Consider the following 20,142-nt stretch of genomic DNA (forward strand, 5'->3'; position numbering starts at 1 on the left):
CAGCTTTTTTATGCACCTGAACAAATATAACCTGTAGTGTGTTTTAGGGTACAGCAGGTTTTCATAAGCATAACGGTATAAGCCTGGATGTACAGAACATTATCACCACCTGTTCTTTCCAACTGAGAGCTTAAACCCTTTTTGATTCCTATTTGATCGCTGAGGGGATTGAGCGCCCAGATGGAGGTGAAACAGATTTTTAAACCGTGATCTTTTCTTTGAAATCCACTTCAACCGTGAGTAGTAAATGGAGTTTGGTGACCAAGGGACATTTGGCCTGAAACTCTGAAAAATGTGAGAACAGCGCTGTACTAGAAGAGGTCTGCATGTTGTGTAAAAAAAAACTGAACAAAAGGGAATTCATCACACATTTATTGTATATATATTGTATAACGGCCTTTATCATGTCACACTCGCACTCGTCCGTCTCAACCCTTTCACACGAGCCTCACAAAGGTTTGCAGCAAAGATGGATGTGCAATGCTACAACCTGAAAACTAAGGAGCCAGAGACTTGTAGAAGTCATCTTTGCGCTCGACTCCCAGAAGCCTTTGTAAAAACAAAGGGGGTTCATACAAAGTTTGTGGCAGAGGCAGACTTTAAGACGAGAAGAGTCATCACACACGAGAAGAAGGGGAGGAAAAGTTTTTCCTCACAATGAACATGACGAGAGAGTTTGGAAAACATGATGAGATCTTCGGTGCGCGTCTGCCCTCAGCTTCAGCGTGAGCTTCACAGTCAGCTTTGACTACAGTGAAGTACTCACTTCTTCTTTTTTCATTCCCATATTGTCTCACAGTCTCTTTTTCCCTCTCTGTTGCACACACACACACACACACACCAAACTCGGCTCAGCACAACCCCTCCCTGCATCATCCATCGCTACGACTACCAGTAGATTCACTGTATGAGGGAACAGTGAGGGGAGATGTACTTGATTATGAAGCTGTCAAAGAAAGATTATACACTCTGTTAATGTTTCAAATCTCTCGATCCATCAAATCTCTTCACTCCTAATATTGTGACACAAACAGACATGTTGATCCTATCACTGTGTTCTGTTAACAGTCGCTGACTGTTCGCATCAAAACGCCAATTCATGTCCATGGGCCTCGCTGTCATCTGATGGTGTTTTAGGAACTGCCATAACCGGTGGGCCTGGCCTTTCAGAATAAAAGTAGCATATTCTTCTGCCTCTCCAAAAGGTGTTGCATTATGGCTGGTGCAGCCTGCAAATAGGCTAAGACTAGGGAACCAAAGTCTGGCAACTTCATCCCAAACGGCACTAAATGTGCACCTTTTGTTCAAATTCTCCTTCCACACAGAGGAATTGACAGGGACAGGAGCCCCTCTCAATACGTCCATATGTCTCTGACGGATAGTGACAAACAGTAGCGTCTAAAACAGGATTGCTTTGTTGCCAATTTACTCTTTTAAACGCACCATAGACGGATGTCAACACATTGAAGCCAAGGGCTGAAACTTTGCATATGAGGATGATGAAGAAAGACAGTATCTGTCCAGCTCTGTGTAACTGTGTAATTCATACACATGCCTTGGCAGCACTCTATAACAACAGATAACCGCAGTGTATATCTGTACAGTAAAGCTACCAGCTATGAATGTGTTAGACCGTATTAGACCACAAAGCAAGATCATTCATTCATTCACACTGGGTAAATAGAAGAAAAGACAAATCATCACATGAACAAACACACACTGCAGCTCACCTCTGATCTGTTCAGTGTGGTGCGAGTGCAGTGCTACAGTGCGGTCTTTGTGGTGTCCTGGGTCCTGTCAGAGACTGTTAGTCACTCATTTCTTCCTCCCCACAGATAACACTGCTATTGTGGCAGGCCTCATTTTTCTGTGGCAGGGCTCAATGGACTCTATTGTGCCCCATCAGCCATCCACTCACATGAAGGTTATTTCTCTACAGCCAGCCAGGAACATCAACCTATGTGACCGTCTTCTAAAAAAAAAAAAAAGGACACTCCTTTGTCACAGTTGAATCTATTTTTCACAATTAAAAGTATTAAAAGAATACTAACTGCTAATTAATTGCCAACTACTGTATTTTGAAAGACATTATTTCAGCTGAATTTTCTGGTTTTGAATATCTTTGTTTTGAGGGTAAAACAAGACATTTAAGGAGGTTCTGAACAACAATTGATTAAGCAAGACAACTGTCAACAGCATAGACATGAATAAAATAATAATTAGTTGCAGCCCGGGAGTCTTTTTATTTACTCATACAGTCACTTAATCTGAGAAGTCTCTGCTCTTACACTTTCCTGTGCTCTCTTGTCACTTTGCAGGAAGCGATATGTCAGGAAAGAGCAAGGCCACCCATGGGAAGTCCCTCAGCACCATGATGCCATTTCGCCTTGCATCATCAGCAGCAGCCTTACTACGTTTAAACACTGGAGGCTCGTGTCTGCAGTGAGGGATGCAGAGCCTGGCACCCCGGGTGAAGCAGCAGACTGTTAGCATCCTCACTTCGACCAACACCACACTCCGAAGACACCAAATTAGATTAACACTCCAAGCTCAAGACATACTGCAGCTCTCACCCTCTGTTTCACATGCACACGCGAGCCTGTGTCAGAAATCTGTTTGGAGAGATTTGAGCTGTGAAATGCAGAAGCTAACGTGCTATTATGGGAAAATGCAGACTCACTCGGAAAACGATTATGTAATGGTTAGTGCACATGGAGGCTATTTCCACCAGGTACTGATATCACCGGACGCAATTAAAAAAACAGAAATTGATCTAGCATCGGTTACTGTGTATGATTATGTTCACTTCATTACAGAAAGATGCATCTATATATTCTGAATCTGTATATTCTAGATTTCACAAAATGCATGGAGGCTTTAACATTGTTGCTATGGATACAATCTTCATGTGTGCAATACTGTAATTAATTGGTGAAAGTGATGGCTGAGGAACTTTGAAGTGTAACTGTGTGAGGTGGTGACACATCATCAGTGCTGAATGCTGTGCACATGCATTTTCTGAGAGACCACGTGAATTCAATTTATTATATTCTGCAAGGAAACAATATTAATCTTCTCATGTCTTTCTCGACAAGAAAGTGAATTTCCCAACATGTCAAACTATGACTGAGTACATAAAGCACATTTTTTATTCATTTATTTATTTTTTACAAGCATGATGAAATGCTAAAAATGGTTTCCACTGAAAGCATTTTATTTTCCCAGAGCCGTGTGCCAGACGTCCATAGGGAGGTCATCATCTCTGTTGTCCAACTGTCACTTAATTAACAGTTTTGCGAACAACCAATCCGTCAACAGGTGCGAAAGCTGTTCCACGATACTTTTCTCAGTGCACTGGCTCATCTAACGGAGACGCCCAAGCCAGTAAATCTACACATTTGCCCAAAGGCATTCAGAAAGACGCAGCATGCACATGCATATGCGAGGAATGTGACCAGAAAGACTGAAACCTCTATTCCTCACTTGTAACACAATTACACTCAACACCCTGCTGTATTTTTCTCTCTCTAATATATACACATGGGACTTCCACAGATTTGCTGTACGGTGTACCAGAACAACATATCAGCCCATGGCAAAGAAGAAAGGAATTAGCTTGTAACTGGAAGGTCGTTGGTTAAAACCCGGTGTAACAGACCAAATTAACCCCTGCCAAGAATAACCACGGCTATAGTAAAGTATACCTGGGGAATAATAAACTGTCCTAGGCCAAACTATACCCCTCTATAGGCCAGAGTAAACCCCTCTTGTGTAAAGAGATTCTGATTGTATTTACACAGTATATTCACTCACTAATATTTATAAACAGGAGCAGGAACATGTATTTACCCTGGAATAATCTATATTTTAGCCGAAAATAATGTTCTTGAAATTAGTTTGTTTTTTTTCCATCAGCAACCTAACAAAATGTAGGTAAAGTCATCAAACTACTTTCATAAGTTTCATACATTTATCCAAAACACGGATTGTGGCATTCATGGTTGAAGTAATAAAAGTCTATATGTTCAGGGTTGTGGTCTTATTTCAAGATTTAAGTCAGTTAGCTTTCTCACTTAAATTACATGACACAGCTCAAACCCCAATAAAATGTTGAGCAATAAGGTCTTTCTTATGTAAATACAATCAGGGGTATAGTCGGGCCTAAGAAAATTGTTATAAATACAGTAGCTCATGTCAGTTCCACATCTTTGCTTTCCCAGCTGTAACAATACAGCGTGCCACAGAATGTGTGCTTTTATATGTAGTTTCTGTTGGTCTTGTTCTATTGCTCTTTATTTTCCTCTAAAAACAAATAGGCTGATGCAAGCATGTCACAACATTACACGCCTGCTGATGGGGGTCACTGATAAGTGAACACAGATAAGGAGCAGAAACCAAAGTAATTACACAAATTTGAGATTGCAACAGGACAAATGAGTCTGGGGTTTCCGTTTCTCTACATTCTGACATTTTCCTCCCGCACTTCCCTCCTCTGTCCTGCCTCCCCCATATTCTCACGCAGGCAGACACCCTGCGGTCGCCCGCACCTCCCATTCCATCATGTTATATTTGATCGGTGACAACATCCTCTTTGTCAGACTCTCATCTTCCCCTGAAGCTTTCGGTCAAACACTGGGCCTGCTCAGGCAGTGGAACTTGTAAGACCTCTGCTTTGTTGCCCCCCATCACTCTCCTGGCGACTCTCCCCAACACCAGCCACCACATTCACACCTCATTTTTGGGGACAGAATTGCCACTGAAGGAAGCAGAGAAACCTGGTTTATAATCTCAGACCTCACCAAATACTGTCTGATGAATTTCCTCTTCACGAACATAGTATGACGAGCATGTGGAGTGTTACTACAGCTGGAGGATTCTAGAGTGGAGTGGCAAACCTGATGGCCACTGTGTTTCCAGTCTGTCTGCTTGGCTGGCTGGCTACAGAGATATGCAAACCGTGTTTAACCGGCAGTGGCCTCACGTGCCCCAAACCTCTTCCTACACACTTCATTTCACCTCATTTTAGCAGTGTGCCTGTAGTGTGACAGAGGTCTGGCATAAGCGGCTTAAAAAAAAAGGAAGGGAAAGAGGGGAAGCAAAAATGACAAGGAAAAATTAACACAATTTAGGAAGTGATTACATTCTGTGTTTTTGATGGAGGTCTGTTTGGTTCTTTCTGGCTGAATGTCAAACACCATTACCCAGATTTCTAATGAATGTATGTAATATTAATCTTTAATAAATTAGATTGTGCTAGCTACTATTTTAGCAAAGTCAAACGTTTGAGGACACAACTATTATTAGTATTCTCTTTTATTATAATAAAGACAACAAGAGAAAAGCTTAAAGTTGGATTATACTAAGTATTTTTGATGTTATTTCTACATCATTTCATGGTGTTATTACAGTGTAATGCAAATCAAGTGACCTGAGAGGGAACTAGTTTTCTATAGCCCAAGATTTTGTTTTCAGCCACGGCTTGTTATTTGGCCCATGACAGGAGACTTTGACCCATCACAGTGCAGTTCAGAGCTTCTATTGGCTGTTTCACTACTCAGCACTTCCCTTCAATGGCAAAGTCACTTTTCCAATATCAGCAGCAACTTCCTAAACGACAAAGCATCATAAAAAAAGGGAATAAAAAAGAGTCAGACAATAAATGCAACTAAATATGTATCAAAATGGGTTTTTAGGCATGGAGAGACTGCCAAGAGTCATTTGTATGCAGCATGTCTGTGCTCATCTGGTGGAAAGGGGCGCAGGCCTGAGAGCTTCAATTCCAAAACATTTAAGGACTCAGTGATAAACTATTTTTTTCCAGAGATCCTGCTTGCTGCACCTTGAAATCCCTCTCTACTACCACTACAAGCCACATGAGCATAGGTCAGCAGCTCAACCACTCGACAATAAAGACAACATTGCCTCGTAAATTCACAGGATGGCTAATTTTCAGCTCACTGATCTCACAAGTACACAGAGACATCTGCCACATGCGTTAAAGTTAACTAACCATATGCTCTCCTCTGCTCTGCCCTCCATATTCTCCCCCTCTCTCCTGTCCATCAGCACAAAGGAGAAAACATTACTCCAAGAAGGGTAAAGGCACAACTCAGCAAAAAACGGTCGGTATAAATTAACAGCAATGGGAGCAGTGCCAGAGCTGCTGTGATAACATGTGAAGTCAACAAGACCTGGTCTCAGAGACAAAAAGGGACGCGGAGACGAGGAACAAAGTGTGTGGAGGGTGTTGGTCCGCTGCAGGTGCTGAGTCATGTCATTGTGCTGTTTTTGCTTATGACTGCATTTATCTCTTCCGTGTCACAGATGTTTAGATTTCAGCTGCGGTTCCTTCCTTCTGTGTTGTCTCACAGTCTGGCTCCTCTCCATTTCACATTTCTCCATCTTTTATGAGCAGTCTATGGTTCATGCCTCTGTTCTATCATTCATGTGGTCTGTGCAGAGGGAGGGAACTGGAGAGTGAAGTCTCACGCCCGCATGCACGGGAAGTGTCACGCGCGCACACACTTAACATCTCATGTGGGTCCTAACCAAGTATCTAGCTCAGGCATCAGTGCACAAACCTCATAATAGGAGAGTGTGTAAGCATCTCACCAAAGTTTCCACCATAGTGACAGACAGATGTGTATATATATATACAGTATACATATACAGTATATGTATATATATATATATATATATGTATATATATATATCTGTATATATATATATATATATATATATATACGATATATGTATATGTGTATATGAGTGCACACAAGCATATATACCTATATTTTGTTTATTTAGTTTAGTTTTTTTATATACATTCATACCTTTTACAAGACACACACTAATAGTATCCAATAGCGTTCAAATTGTGTTTTTATGTTGTTAGTTTTTTCTTAACTGTTCTTAAATGTCTTTCATAACTGCGCCAAGAGCCACTGAATTGCCCCTAAAAAAACAAACACATTTTTTGAATTGAATTATAACCGTTACACAGCTCACAGCTCCACACTGTGACAAAAAGAAACACATCAAATGAGACATAACATTAGAACTACAATGATAGAATTGATAACTGAATTACTCGATAGTTCCCTGTTTCTGGCATCATAATGTGAATATTTCCTGGTTTCTCTTCTCCTCTATGACAGTGAACTGAATGTCTGTTGTGTTTGAACAAAAACATTTGAGAACAATGTCATTTTGAGACTTGGCATTTGATATTATTTTCTGACATTTTAAGGATGAAATGACTAATTGATAATTAACCGGCAACGAACGTAATTGTAGCCCTACATAAAGTGCGTTTTCTTTTTGCATGTATTTAATAAGACGTGCCTCAGTGCACTGTTATTATTTTGTAACACACGCTACATTATAAAGAAATGGCATGGAAATCCATTCAGTCATTACGTCTAATGATGCAGCAGCTGTGAAATTCTGGGCCAATTCCTGGGCCAGATCCAAATCACAAATTAATAAATAATTTAATCGTTAAAGTATTGAATAATCCTTAATTACCTTTAATACTACCTATGTTTTAGAGCCTTTTTTTAGCCTCAACTATTTACTTAATTAGCCAACTCTTCAGTACACATACTGTAGCACAGAGGAACATTGGTGTCTGTAGCAGTGAATGTTATCATATTTGTTGATGAACAGGACAATAACAGTTAACAAGGCCCTAATGTGGGTGTACCGATGATAAACTGGTGCATCCCAAACTATCTCTGTTGCTACCATGGCTAAAACTCCATCTTAAACTTATATGATGATTCTCTTTCAATAAATTAACAGCATCACGCTTAGTTATAGCAGGTTCTGGTTGCTCATGCTTGTAGACCACTAACTTTGGAAAACAAAGGTTGTGTAAAACTACATCTGGTGCAGATACTCTGCCAGAAATATAGAATGATTGTGAAAGTAAGAAAACAGTATTTAAGGAGGTGAAAACACAATGCTCAGGCAGCATGGGACTAAAGCTGGGTTCCTAATCTCCCAGCACACTGTACATCTGCCTCTGACTCAATGTCGAATCTTTCTCTTTAACATGCCACACCATAAGCACAACAACCTCAGCGCTCTGCACTGGAAAACATGCCAGAAGAGATCTCGGGGGAAACGCAGCAGAGAAGATGTGAACTGGGCTCCAACAAAGACAGCGTTGAATAGTGTTTACTCAACACCGCCGGACAGATTCTGTGCATTACAGTACAGAATGAGCTTGAGTGAAAAGGGCTGATTCATCCTTAAACCAAGATGGCTGGCATCATCTGTGCGTTTGCCGTTAATCCTGAAAGCGATCAGGGAATCATGAGAGAAATATAGGCTATCACGGGCATCGTTCCTCAACGGCGGCAGATAAGACTCGACGTACTAAGCGCTCATTAATGTGGGCCATCGCAGAGCGCAGCATGGGAATCAGCAGAATCTCTGGCTTACCCTCTCTCTGTTTCTTGCACTGTGAGGCGTTTAAGTGAGTGACAGATTGTCAGAGGAGGATCGTATTATTAATTTAACCGCACGCACACCCAGTCAAAGATACGGTTGAAATATAACCGTGATTGTTCCTGTGGTGATGAGATGTGTGAGGCCTGTTTTCAGACAGCAGCTGTGCTGGCAGATTTAACAGTGAAGGAAACTAAAATGAATGCAGTGAACTAAAAAGAGGTGTGTGTGTTTGTGTGCTCTAATGAAGTGAGAGCGAAAGAGAGTGTGCTGCTCTACTCTAAGATTCCTCTTCCAGTTTCTCTCGTATCATAGCGGCTTCTTGTGGAAGGTGAAGACAGTCATTCTGGTGCTGCCTGCAGTGCCTGTCCATCACTCATGTATTTCAGTGTTGAGTGAGCAAAGAGCACCCTCGGGGCAACAGGGCATCTTATTAAAGCACGTTGTCCTCAAAGAGCACAACACACAAAGAAGTTTGGCTCTTACAGGCACATACACATGTATAGAAACTGAGCAGAAGATATTTCACAGGCAATTCATGACGAACTAGAAACTAGCAATGATGACCAATATTATTTAAATATCAAGTGAAGCAATAAGTGTTAACTGTGCATCGCTTTTGGAAATCACCAGTGAAACTAACATTTGGAGTCGTCCAAGGATGTCGGAGTTCTGGTGCCGCAAATGAAAAAGACTACAGCAGGGTTTGTAAAGATGAAGTTTCTGTCATATGAAAAGAAAAAAATCATGGGTTGAAAAGCTTTTGTGGAATCTTGCTATTTCTGTTTCCAACACTCTTTAAATCCACAGGCACCAATATTTCTACTCAAGGTAACTTTAATTTTGATGGCTTTTTAATGAAGTCATTCACTTTACCATAACTTCCAGAGCAAACCCTCAATGAAACATCACCAGGGAAACATTTGATACTACTGGACACTGGAGTGTGTTGTCCTTTTTTCTTTTTTTTACGAATGACTCAAGACTACTTACAACCATTTGCTCCCCCGAGGTTCTCCTTATAAAGTGCAACCACACAGGGAACCGGACAAGACAACAACTCCCCCGATCCGACACTGCCACCGCTTCCCAACATCATCGAAATCGGTATGTTGTTGTTATTTTAATTGAGAGACACATAGTGGCAAATATTACAATTGAAAAACATAGAGGTGCAGTGCCAAATTACAGGGAAATCCCAACATTAATCCATCTATCCAGCCACTCTGTCCTCACTGGGGGCCGGAGACAATTCCAGCTGTGTGAGAACAGGTGTTAAAGACACACAGAGACTAACAACCATTCATGGTTACATTCACTCATGACAACTGCTTTAGCGACGACTGGCAACCTCTCATAGACCATTTGGCCACAGATGTAAGAAAGTGCACATTGGATTCGAAAGGCTCCACCACGGAAATGAAAGTCAGGTTAAAGAAAACCCCCATGAACAACATTTAGTGATTAGTTCATCTGTCTCCTTTAGGCTTTGGAAGGCTCTCGAAACGTTTACCATTTATCTCGATTCTCATCCCAGTGATCTTGCAATCGAGGAGTCCAAACTCTCAGGTTGAGCGACAGAGACTTCTTACTATCATTCTGTGTACAAGCTTGCAAGATAAAGACAATTCAACATTTTGCAAGTAACAGAATGTAGGATTTGCCCCTGGCTTCACCCCCACAGTGGGGTTTGTTTTACATGTCAATGATACTCGTGAACTCTGAAGCAAGACTTCTAATGTGTAAAGAACTCATGTCTTCAGACCAGGTACAGTAGCCTGTACAGCATTTATATAAAGAAGCAGGTCGCCCTCTGTCGAGTAACCCTCCGCTAGTGGAATGAAAGCCAGACTTTGACTAGCGTCTTATTCTATCACTCTCCTTAACCCTCTTCGTGACATTTACTCAATGAATAGTTCCACCTGTGTAACTTTGTTGTGTTGTTTGCTTTCTCACGGGCTGTGTGACATAGGCGGTAAAGTAGAATGTTGTAGCTCTTTTTGTGGCACAGACCCGAACCAGAAGTTACATAGTGGAGACGTTATTTAAAGGTTGAAATCTTATATTGTCACTTTCAGATAACAAGGGAAAGCTTTGTCGAGCACACTTTATAAGTGATCTGAGACAATCTCCCGGTCTCTTAAACACTTAAATTTGATTTGCAGCAAAGGCAGTTTTTATTAATGCTGGTATAGCGACCTTTCCACCACAGGGACTTCCCCATGGAAGGAAACAGAGCCTAGAGGATGTGCAGAAGTCTCGTTCTCGCTCAGTTCACTTCATTTTAACGATGGAATTATTGATCAATAATGCCAAAAATATGTTCCACCATTGGCTGTAATTGAAGATATTCCATAATATCTGCCATAAAGGGTATCTAAAACAATAACACAAGGCATAGTTTGAATGATGTCATGCAGCAGCGTGGAAACGTTGATGTTTCATGGGAGTTTGTCCCTGGAAGTTATAGCGGTCATATACTGTATGTTTATTTGCTCTGTGGTTTAAGGCAGACACAGAAGTAACTAAAGGTCACGACTTTCATCACAGGAAAGTCGTAGGAGAGCTGAGTGTGTAAATTCTGTACATGTTGGCTGCTCTGGTGCTCATTAAATTCAGACAAGATCCTCTAAAGCCGCCATGGTCATTTCACAATAGCGAAGACGGGTAAAAGCGCATGATGTCAATAAAAGGTGACTCAAATGAAACGGTCCGTTACCGTGAAGATAAATCCACATGTCTATAGATTAGTCTTAATGTTTTCAGATTATCTTTAATGCAGAAATGTTACATATTTTGTCTTTTATAAGAATGTTTGATGTAAGAGGATAAAAATTGAAAAAAAACAAAAACAAAAACAGAACTGTAACCACCTGCACATGTCATGTTCCTGCAGCTGTGTGCATTCAATAAGAGCAGTGTTCAGTAAGGTGCACTGAGGTGTGAGGTTCATGATGGGATATCAGAGGATAATGATGGTATCGCCAATGACATGCGACACTCACTGCACACCCACTCACACACCGTGCAGCATCTTAATCCTGGGCTCTAATCCTGCTAAATGAGAGGAGCCAGAGAGCCATTTATAACTATTGCAGTAATAAAAGAAAACCCAAAACACAGTCGGACACTAACTGGGCTGTGCTTGTAATTAAGGCTGTAACTAACAACTATTTTGACAGTCGACTAGTCATCAAATATGGAAATCGTTAGTTGACTAATCGGACAATAAACCACACAATTACTCAATTAGCTACCAGCTTTTTAATTTACCTAGAGGTCTGTGCATGTGCTAACTAACAATAAAGTAGTAAACAAAAGATAAATAAAAATGTTGTTTTATTTTGGGACAGTTGCAGAAAACCATCTGGAGTGCCTTTACTCTTCATGATAGGACTGCATACAAAAGAAAAACAACTTTAAATGTCAAGAAGATACATTCAAAACATATTGTGTTGGGACTTTTATCATTAACTTGTAGGTGAGGGACTGAAAATGTAAACAAGCCAGCTGGCGGCAACGCACCGATAGTGTTATTGACGTTAAAAGCCAAGAAAACGTGTCCTCATCGTCCATCCAACACGCCTCCTCTTTAAATGTCCGTGCATATATTGGGGGGAGAGGGTTCTGATGTTTACCTGCCGTCTCCTGGAAAAGCCGTGTGATGACATAACCGACAATTATCGCCAAGTAAATTGTCGGCGACTAATAATATCATCGTTTTTCCGTTGACTAATCATTGCAGCCCTACTTCTCATCAGCAAATGGCTGAGGGAGTTGATGTTTAGACTGGAGGCTCTCTAAAAACAGAGCTAAAAAGCAGTCACACATCTGGTACAGCTGGACTACCACCAATTTTCCAGGAAGAAATATTGCTGTTTATATATGTATTTATGTATGTATGCAGATTATTCCTGAGCCTGCGCTGAAATACAGTAAACTTTAGGCTAAGAACCATCTAGGAACAGCTAGTTTAGTGCTGTAGCTGTGTACTGAAGCTTGTTTTGTTTTGAAAACTGCGTCACATGCCTGCATAGATTTACACCTTTTCTTGATATGATCACTGACCTAAACTAGATATTCCTATATAGATTAGATTACTCAACAGTCTGGAGTTGATTGAAAGACGAGGTAACACATGAGTACAGGCCCTTGGGTGGTGGCTGGGGATGATGACAGTTGCCACGACGAAGCCGTGGCAGCCTGGCTCAGGTGTGTGTCATGACCTGTTAATAATGTCCCATAGGTTATTGACTGCAAAGCGTAAGAGTAAGAGTGGTCATCAAGACTAGAAAAGTGTGACATACTAAATACAAACCATTTAATTTAATTTATCTTTGGGTGAAATTGCAAATTGACACCAAAGTAATTCACTGCATATGAAAAAGCACTGGCTTTCAAGTAGAATGAAAACACAAGTCCTCTCTACAGCCAGGGTATGATTTGTCCATCATGCTGAGGTACCACATGGCAGACTCCATGGCTCCTACCAGCAGTCTGTTTTCATAACCTCTTTAAACGAGTGACTTTGCACAAGATACCATTCTCCTTTATTTGCACATGGCCCAATTCAAGAAGCACGCAAACCCACTGCAGTATGTATGCCCTTCGCAGTGAAATCTGGGAAAAAAATGTATTGATTGTGGAAGACAAACAACCCCAGGTATGTACTGTGTGAGGAGCTGAAGAAAAGAGACCACGTCTTATTTGCAGACACATTATGTAACGGGCAGACGATAAATGAGCCAGATCCGTGAAATCAAACCTGAAAGGCATTTCAGGCAGGACGCCTGCTCAGTGGATCATGATGTAACGCGATGAATCTCTCGGAACATGGACTAAGGTTGTTAGGAGCAGTCATCTTTTTAGATATCAGCTGGGATGCAAAATATGGGACATGACAAAATACATTTCTAAATAAAAAATAAAAAAATCTACATGTAAAACCACAGATGTGCCTGTGTACATTTTTAAATCTGGGGGAAAAAAGGGAACACAAGATGCAGTACTGTTCTCTTCTATTGATTGTTTAATTGTACCCATCATAATTATATTATATTACATTATATAAAACTTAATTCTCATATATTCTCATTTCCTCATTTAGCTCCCCTGTTGCCTGTATCTTTCTTCATATGTTTTTCTGTTTACTCGATGTACTAAATGTGTCCCCCAGTGGGTTTAATAGTGTCTACATTGTTTTTAATTCATCAAATCTTTGCTCTCCTGCCATCTATGCAATTACCCCATCCTTATCAGTTAAGGCACAGATACCTTCAAACACAATCATATTTTTAATCAAAATCAAATACCTGATTCACAAAAAATTATCTCAATAGGAACAATAGAAATTGTGAAAAAAAATTAAATGTTAAATGTTGAAACATTTTATCTATTCAACATGTACTATATTTTTCACATTTTCGTTTTTTTTTTTAAATAATACATTTGAAATGTTTTCATTATCCAAACATACAGTCAGCAACAGTTAATTTACAGCTGCGATGCAAACACACACGCGCACACACACACTCTCACAAATCCTTGACGCTGATTTGCTGCAAACCTCAGACCTTTCCAATAATCACACCATAGAAAAGAGGTTGACAGCGGATAATCACGGCTCTAATCCTCATACTTTTGTGGGGTAAGGCTACCATTGTTTCTGTCGAGTAATTGCTCTACACTCCATAAACACAATTTGCCCCCGTGAAAAGAAGAAGCTGTAATGATTTCTTTCGAAAGGGGATTTTTCAGTGCCTTCAATGAAACCACTAAGTGGATAGTAACCTGCAGTTGTGTGATAAGTTAAATGCAGTTAAATGCAGTTAAATGCAGCCTCGGCAGTGTTTCCTATGAAAGCACGATAATGGTTTGAAAGAGTACAAGAGAGGAAGGAGAGTGTGGGAAGGATGGTCGACGCAAAGGAAGTTTATTATCATCTCAAGGTTATGTTGTATCCTCTCCACCTGAGAAGCTTCACTGACCACAATGCTCTTCATGGGCTATAAACAACAAACTAACAATTACTTCCTGGCCAAAGACACACACACACACACACTCCTATATTTACGCACTAATTCATCCTTTTAATGTGTTCTCTAGCAAATCCCCTTCAAGTGATCCGCAGCTGAATTAAAAAGTGAGGATAAATCAAGCTGCCAAAGACTTTAATTTGACATGTAAATGACAACAACAGCAACAGTAAATGAAACAGTCTTTGCCAATAGGCACAACTCTGGGTGTCCTCCACCTATAGAAGGAGCCCAACATCCCAAATGAAATAGAGCTGAATTATGCTGTTTCAGGATGGCCAAGCAAAATCCACAAGGAAAGACCATAACGGGTTTTGGAGGACAATGATTAATTTAATCAAGTGTGAGTGAACTTTCTCCAAAAATCGTGTTGCGCCAATAGACAATCCGCTTTCCCTGAAACATTTCCAACAGGATTAGCCCCCAAGAGAAGCCTGGAAACATTTACAGGGGAGAGAGAGAGAGAGGGAGAGAGAGAGAGAGGGAGGGAGAGAGAGAAAATAGAGCAAATTGGGAAGACTGATGACAGATATGTTGAATCCATGGTTGGAAAATAGGAACTCAGATACATATAAATACACAGATTTATTAAGAACACGAGCAGAGATAAAGAAAACAGGAAACTCTCACGAGATTGTATCTTGATGAATAAGTAAAATGAGTAACTCAGAATGGAGTAGATCTGTTCATGTTCACAAAGCAAAAGCCCTTCACTGCAGTGGTCAGTCGTAGTAATAATGTGCCTGCTTGCTCTGCATGCTCCATTGGTGTTAACTATGTAAAGCAGTGGAAGGGGTCAGAGCGGGTGAAGCATGTGACAGACACTGGCAACTTCAAGCGGCCGCTGCTTTGGAGAGGTCGTTTTTTTTCCTTTATAATATTTGACTTGACTCACGCATTCCTCAAAAGCTGATTTAAAAATGAAAGCTCTTCATTTCATGGCCATGTTACGTCCCACAGCTCCCGTACGTACAGAAACTGCATGAAAAGAGATTAAGTGAAACCGTATTATTGAATAATATTCAAAAATAATAGGAAAATATTCCCGAGGAGTGCTTAAAATTAAAACACAGCATGAATCCGAATTATGGTTTACAGTTGAAAGAGAAGAGGGGTTAAGCTGAGCTCAGTTGCCTTCAGAACCATGTACAGCAGTGGAAGTGCAGTGGCTGCCGACAATAAAAGCTAAGGAAGTATCATTTCTGATTTCTTGCATCTCCAGAGTCTCTCCAAACTTAAACAACTCTCCAAAGTCCGTCTGATAATTCAACTTCCATCCTAAAATCTATATTGTGCCAAAGTTGAACAATAACACTGACCAGTGGGGCAGCGCTGAGCTGCACTGAAAGCTGTAACCTTTGATTAAGCTCCTCTTTTCCAAGCCTAATGCCCCGACCTTGAATTATTCACTGAGCTGGTGGAGAAGAGTCGTGCACGCCGCAAGCTTCCTAAGTGTGTTACCCTAAAAAAAACCAATAATGCAATAAAGCTCATCCATGCATAATGAATGGGAGACTTGTGTTGGGTGCCCTCCGTCATGGGAACACACAATTACAGAGAGGGGATCAGAGGAAGCTGATGTTGCCAAATCACAGTCCTCCCATAACAGGACATACTCCGGCCACAAACCCTCGCCCTGCACTCTGCCATTTGTTTCCCTCTCCGTCCGCACAGCAGAGTTTTAGCAAAGCTTCTTTCAATTTCAAAAGAGATGACAAGTGAAGGACATCACGACACAAAGAAAAAGAAAGTCAACAAGAGTCACTGTGAAATGAACGCAGCAGGAGAAAGGACTAAGCTTGCGACTTAGAGAGATTTAGCCACCTTAAGAGGGATTGTAATGAATTTTTCTGCGTATAATTAATTCTAATACCCAGAGATAATGATCTCTCTGTGTCACATGATTGCATGTGCTGTGTTGTGTAATCAACACCACTCTGGTTTTAGCATGCCAGCACAGCTCTGCCTCTCTGCAGTTAAGGAACTGATTGTCCCCAGGGTGTTGCATGTCATACTGGCTCATTTATCACTTCCTGGTGTAGCATTGCTTTAAAAGTCCAATTCACACCTTCAGAATCTATCATACTCACTGTGAAGGCTTTGCATGCATATAATATTCAAGGTTACACAGTCATGGAGAGGAGATCTGATGCAAGCCTTCGATAGGGTTTCCAAAGTGGTATTTTTGGTGTGTATTATATTTTCATCAATGGCATAACTAGGTGTGCTTGACTCTGAATTTCACCTGTTAATGTGAGCTTGACATGTTTAATTGACAGTGGATTGTATTACGGAGCTTTGCCCACTGAACAAGGCTGCAGTATTTTAAATCAGTCAACTGTATTCAGGGATGACAGTAAATCACTGCAATGACACAGAATAAAGACATATGCAGAGGCTCCTTCACATATTTAGCATAAAGATGCTCATCTAATGGGAAGCTATGGACTGGCGCGGAAGGTTCCAAGCTTTAGCCACTTATTACATTTTTGAAAACTGTTATTTGCATCTTGTTGATCAAGTAAGGAGAAATAAACCAAAACAGGCAGAATGCTCCTTATTTCACTCATCACATACTATATTTTATATTTCAGGAATATTTCAGGAATATTTCACTTTTTAATGTCCGATACAGACACCAGTATCACAGCCCTGAGTATCTACCTACCTATATTAGTCTTCTTTTATTTTATTTTAAAAATAAGCCCACACAGCTCACATGATGTGAAACTCTTTACAACATGTGATCGAAGAAGCAGGGATTGTTTATGGTTTTTGGATCGTATCAGACTTTATGTTTTTCTGATATGGGATCCATTGATTTTGACCAATGATGGACTGATACAGACACTGAATATCATCCCTCCTTTATTTTCTGGTACATGTGTAGGTGCCCACACCCCAAATGGCTGCATTTGTTGAAAGATCATGTATAGTGTGCCAAGGAATTACTTTTCTGGTCTCAATTTAGAATAAAACATTTTTTTATAAAATAAAGTAAAATTCTCAGAATAGGTCAATAGGTCAGTTAAGCACCCTAAATACAAGACAAGACATGGCTCATGTGTTGATGCTCTGAAATTATGAGGATTTTAGCAGTCAATAGCAGAGGATGTGGATTTCAGTGGGCTCTCAGTCTGGGTCACTTCAGTTACATTGGCTGAGAACAGGTGCAATGCCAAATACATTTTTATTTCATACCATATTGTGTACTGACCCTCATTTACACTGCATGTGTCTGTAAGCCATAGTCACAGCTGCTTGTCACGGACAGGGCGACACAACCATAGAGCAGCTTACATTATCTGTCAGGTTTGAACAGGAAAACAACAGAATGTCAGGTCCAGTTAAGGCTTGGTTCATGCTCTCTCGGGGGCCTGTGGCCATTATCTGCTTTGCCTAACACTGTGTTTCTCAATCCTGTCCTCGGGGGAGCCACTGCCCTGCATGTTTTAGATGTTGCCCTGCTCCAACACACCTGATTCAAATGGTCTGCAATAGTCATTCATTTGGACCACCTGTTCTTCCCCAAATTGCTGCAAATGTGGTATAAAATGGTTATGAAAACCATTTTGTCTGGGAGAAAACGTCCCCACATCCAGCCAGAAGGTCGGCCGGAAAGAGTTTTTGCTCATAGCTAAGCTGTTTGGTTTTTACTAAATAAACTAGTAAAAACCAAGCAGCATGCTGTTAAGCATGCATAAGCCCTTTGAATTAGTCTTCCTGATCTGCCTTGGATGACAGCCTTTTGCACAGGCAGAATACGATATGAGAGCATATCACCGCAACACAAACTACTCTCTTATGTCAATCCATTCTCTGCACAAAAAAACCCCAGCTGTGGCATTATTCATTCATTAATCCACAATGCCACTAACTCACAAAATATAAATTGCTGAGCCGTATGGCTGAGTGATTTCCAAGCATTGTTCAGGGTAATGATCTGGTGTTGTCACATCCAGCCTCTCCGGTATTTGCCTTTGATCTTCTAACAATAAATTTCCTCTGAGACCCCTTAAGAGCTCCTTCACTCTGCCAGTTCTGTTCACCTGACGTCGGCATACAAATAGTTTAACGTTACAACCCATAAACCGGATCTCTGTCTTTTTACAGCTGGCGTAGCAATGATGGTGCAACATTAGAAATATCCAGTAAACTCCCTTATCAATAACAAATAAAACAGAGAAAGTGGCGGAGTCTGAACACAATGGCACTAAATTTAAAGCCAAATATTGAGACCTCACCGACATAAAACCCAATGAGTCAGAGTTGCTGAGTGTAGACGCCGTTAAATCGAAGTGTCTCTCAGCAATGGCTATACCAGGGATGCAAGAGGAGGAACAGAGCAAAGAGTTGCTTGTTTTCTCCACCGTGGCACTGATGCTGGCAGACGCATGGGTGTGCCAGATTACCTGATGTGTGTCACAGGCATTGGCGGGTTTTCTGTTTCTGTAAGCTGGTGTGTGATGCTGCTCTACAGCTCAGGAGCAAGGTTATAATAGTTCTGGATTTTCTTGAATTTTTTCATCATTTTTTATTTTAGTGTTATTTTTTTGTAATAATAAAGTATTTGCCAGGTGCAAGATTCAAAAGGGTGATTGTGTCAAATCAAATCTTTCAGAATTGCCTGCAGAGAAAAAAAAATACCCCTCATATGAACCCAAAAGAATTATGTATGAAATGAATTTACAAAGATGAAAACTAATTATCTAGTTTTTTATTTTTATTTCAGTTAACAATGTTTTTTCAACTTTAGTTTTCTTTATTTTGTTAGTTATTGTTAACTATAATGACCTTGCTCGGGAGCCCCAAAGTCACACACTTAATTTGTCCTGTCTTTATGCTTAAATCTTAGAACACAGAGCATTTTGGCTGCTTTTTTCCATTACTATGTACAGTATACAAGAATGTGACAACATAGAGTGTCTTATATCCTTTTTTTTCAGCACAACCGAGGCAATCTGATGAAAAAAAAAAAAAAAATTCAACCAACTATATAAACACACCAACGAAAAGTACTCCGTACTGTTTAAAATCAGATTGAACTTGTGAAATTTGGAAATACGTCACAGTTCAACGTTCACTTGGCTCATTTTTATGAACAAAAAGAAAAGAAAAACGAAATTTTTTTGTAACTTATGCACAATTATTGCTACTTTATATCGCTACTAAAACTGCACTATAAAATGAATCAAAACTTTGACTCAACAACTGCATGCAAATGCATTATTTTAAGCCTGAATATGTGACCTATACACACACCCCCAGGATGTCCATATAAGGAGTTGTGTGTTGTTCCTACAGCAAATGACCATGGGTGCACCTGTGGCACAGATCCGTGCCGCATGAGCACTCAGGGTTAAACTGTATTTTCACAACATGCTCCCTTTGCATAGCAGTGTCCTCATGAGTGTGTGTGTGTGTGTGTATAAATCTTGGCCTGCTACAGGGCCATGATACTGCCTGTCATCTTGTCACACTCTGAGAAAAAAGCTCCTAGAGAAGAAAGACGATGTCATGGTTCAGCAAATACTTATTCCCAGCCATATTGGTCACGTCAACCATTTAAGACATTGTCTGCAGTGTGTCAGGAGTAAGACATAATTAAAGTGTATCTAGAGTGGTGATCCATTAAAATGATAGCAGACAATCC

At 40.4% G+C, this 20,142-nt stretch overlaps 1 protein-coding gene across 2 annotated transcripts in view; it reads right to left on the reverse strand.

The window, feature by feature from the left end:
• The window catches only part of LOC131461034 (membrane-associated guanylate kinase, WW and PDZ domain-containing protein 3), a 126,371-nt gene that overhangs the window by 44,375 nt on the left and 61,854 nt on the right, over positions 1 to 20,142 (reverse strand). The window lies entirely within an intron of this gene.

This window comes from Solea solea, chromosome 6 (assembly GCF_958295425.1).
Source record: "Solea solea chromosome 6, fSolSol10.1, whole genome shotgun sequence".
Lineage (NCBI taxonomy): Eukaryota > Metazoa > Chordata > Actinopteri > Pleuronectiformes > Soleidae > Solea > Solea solea.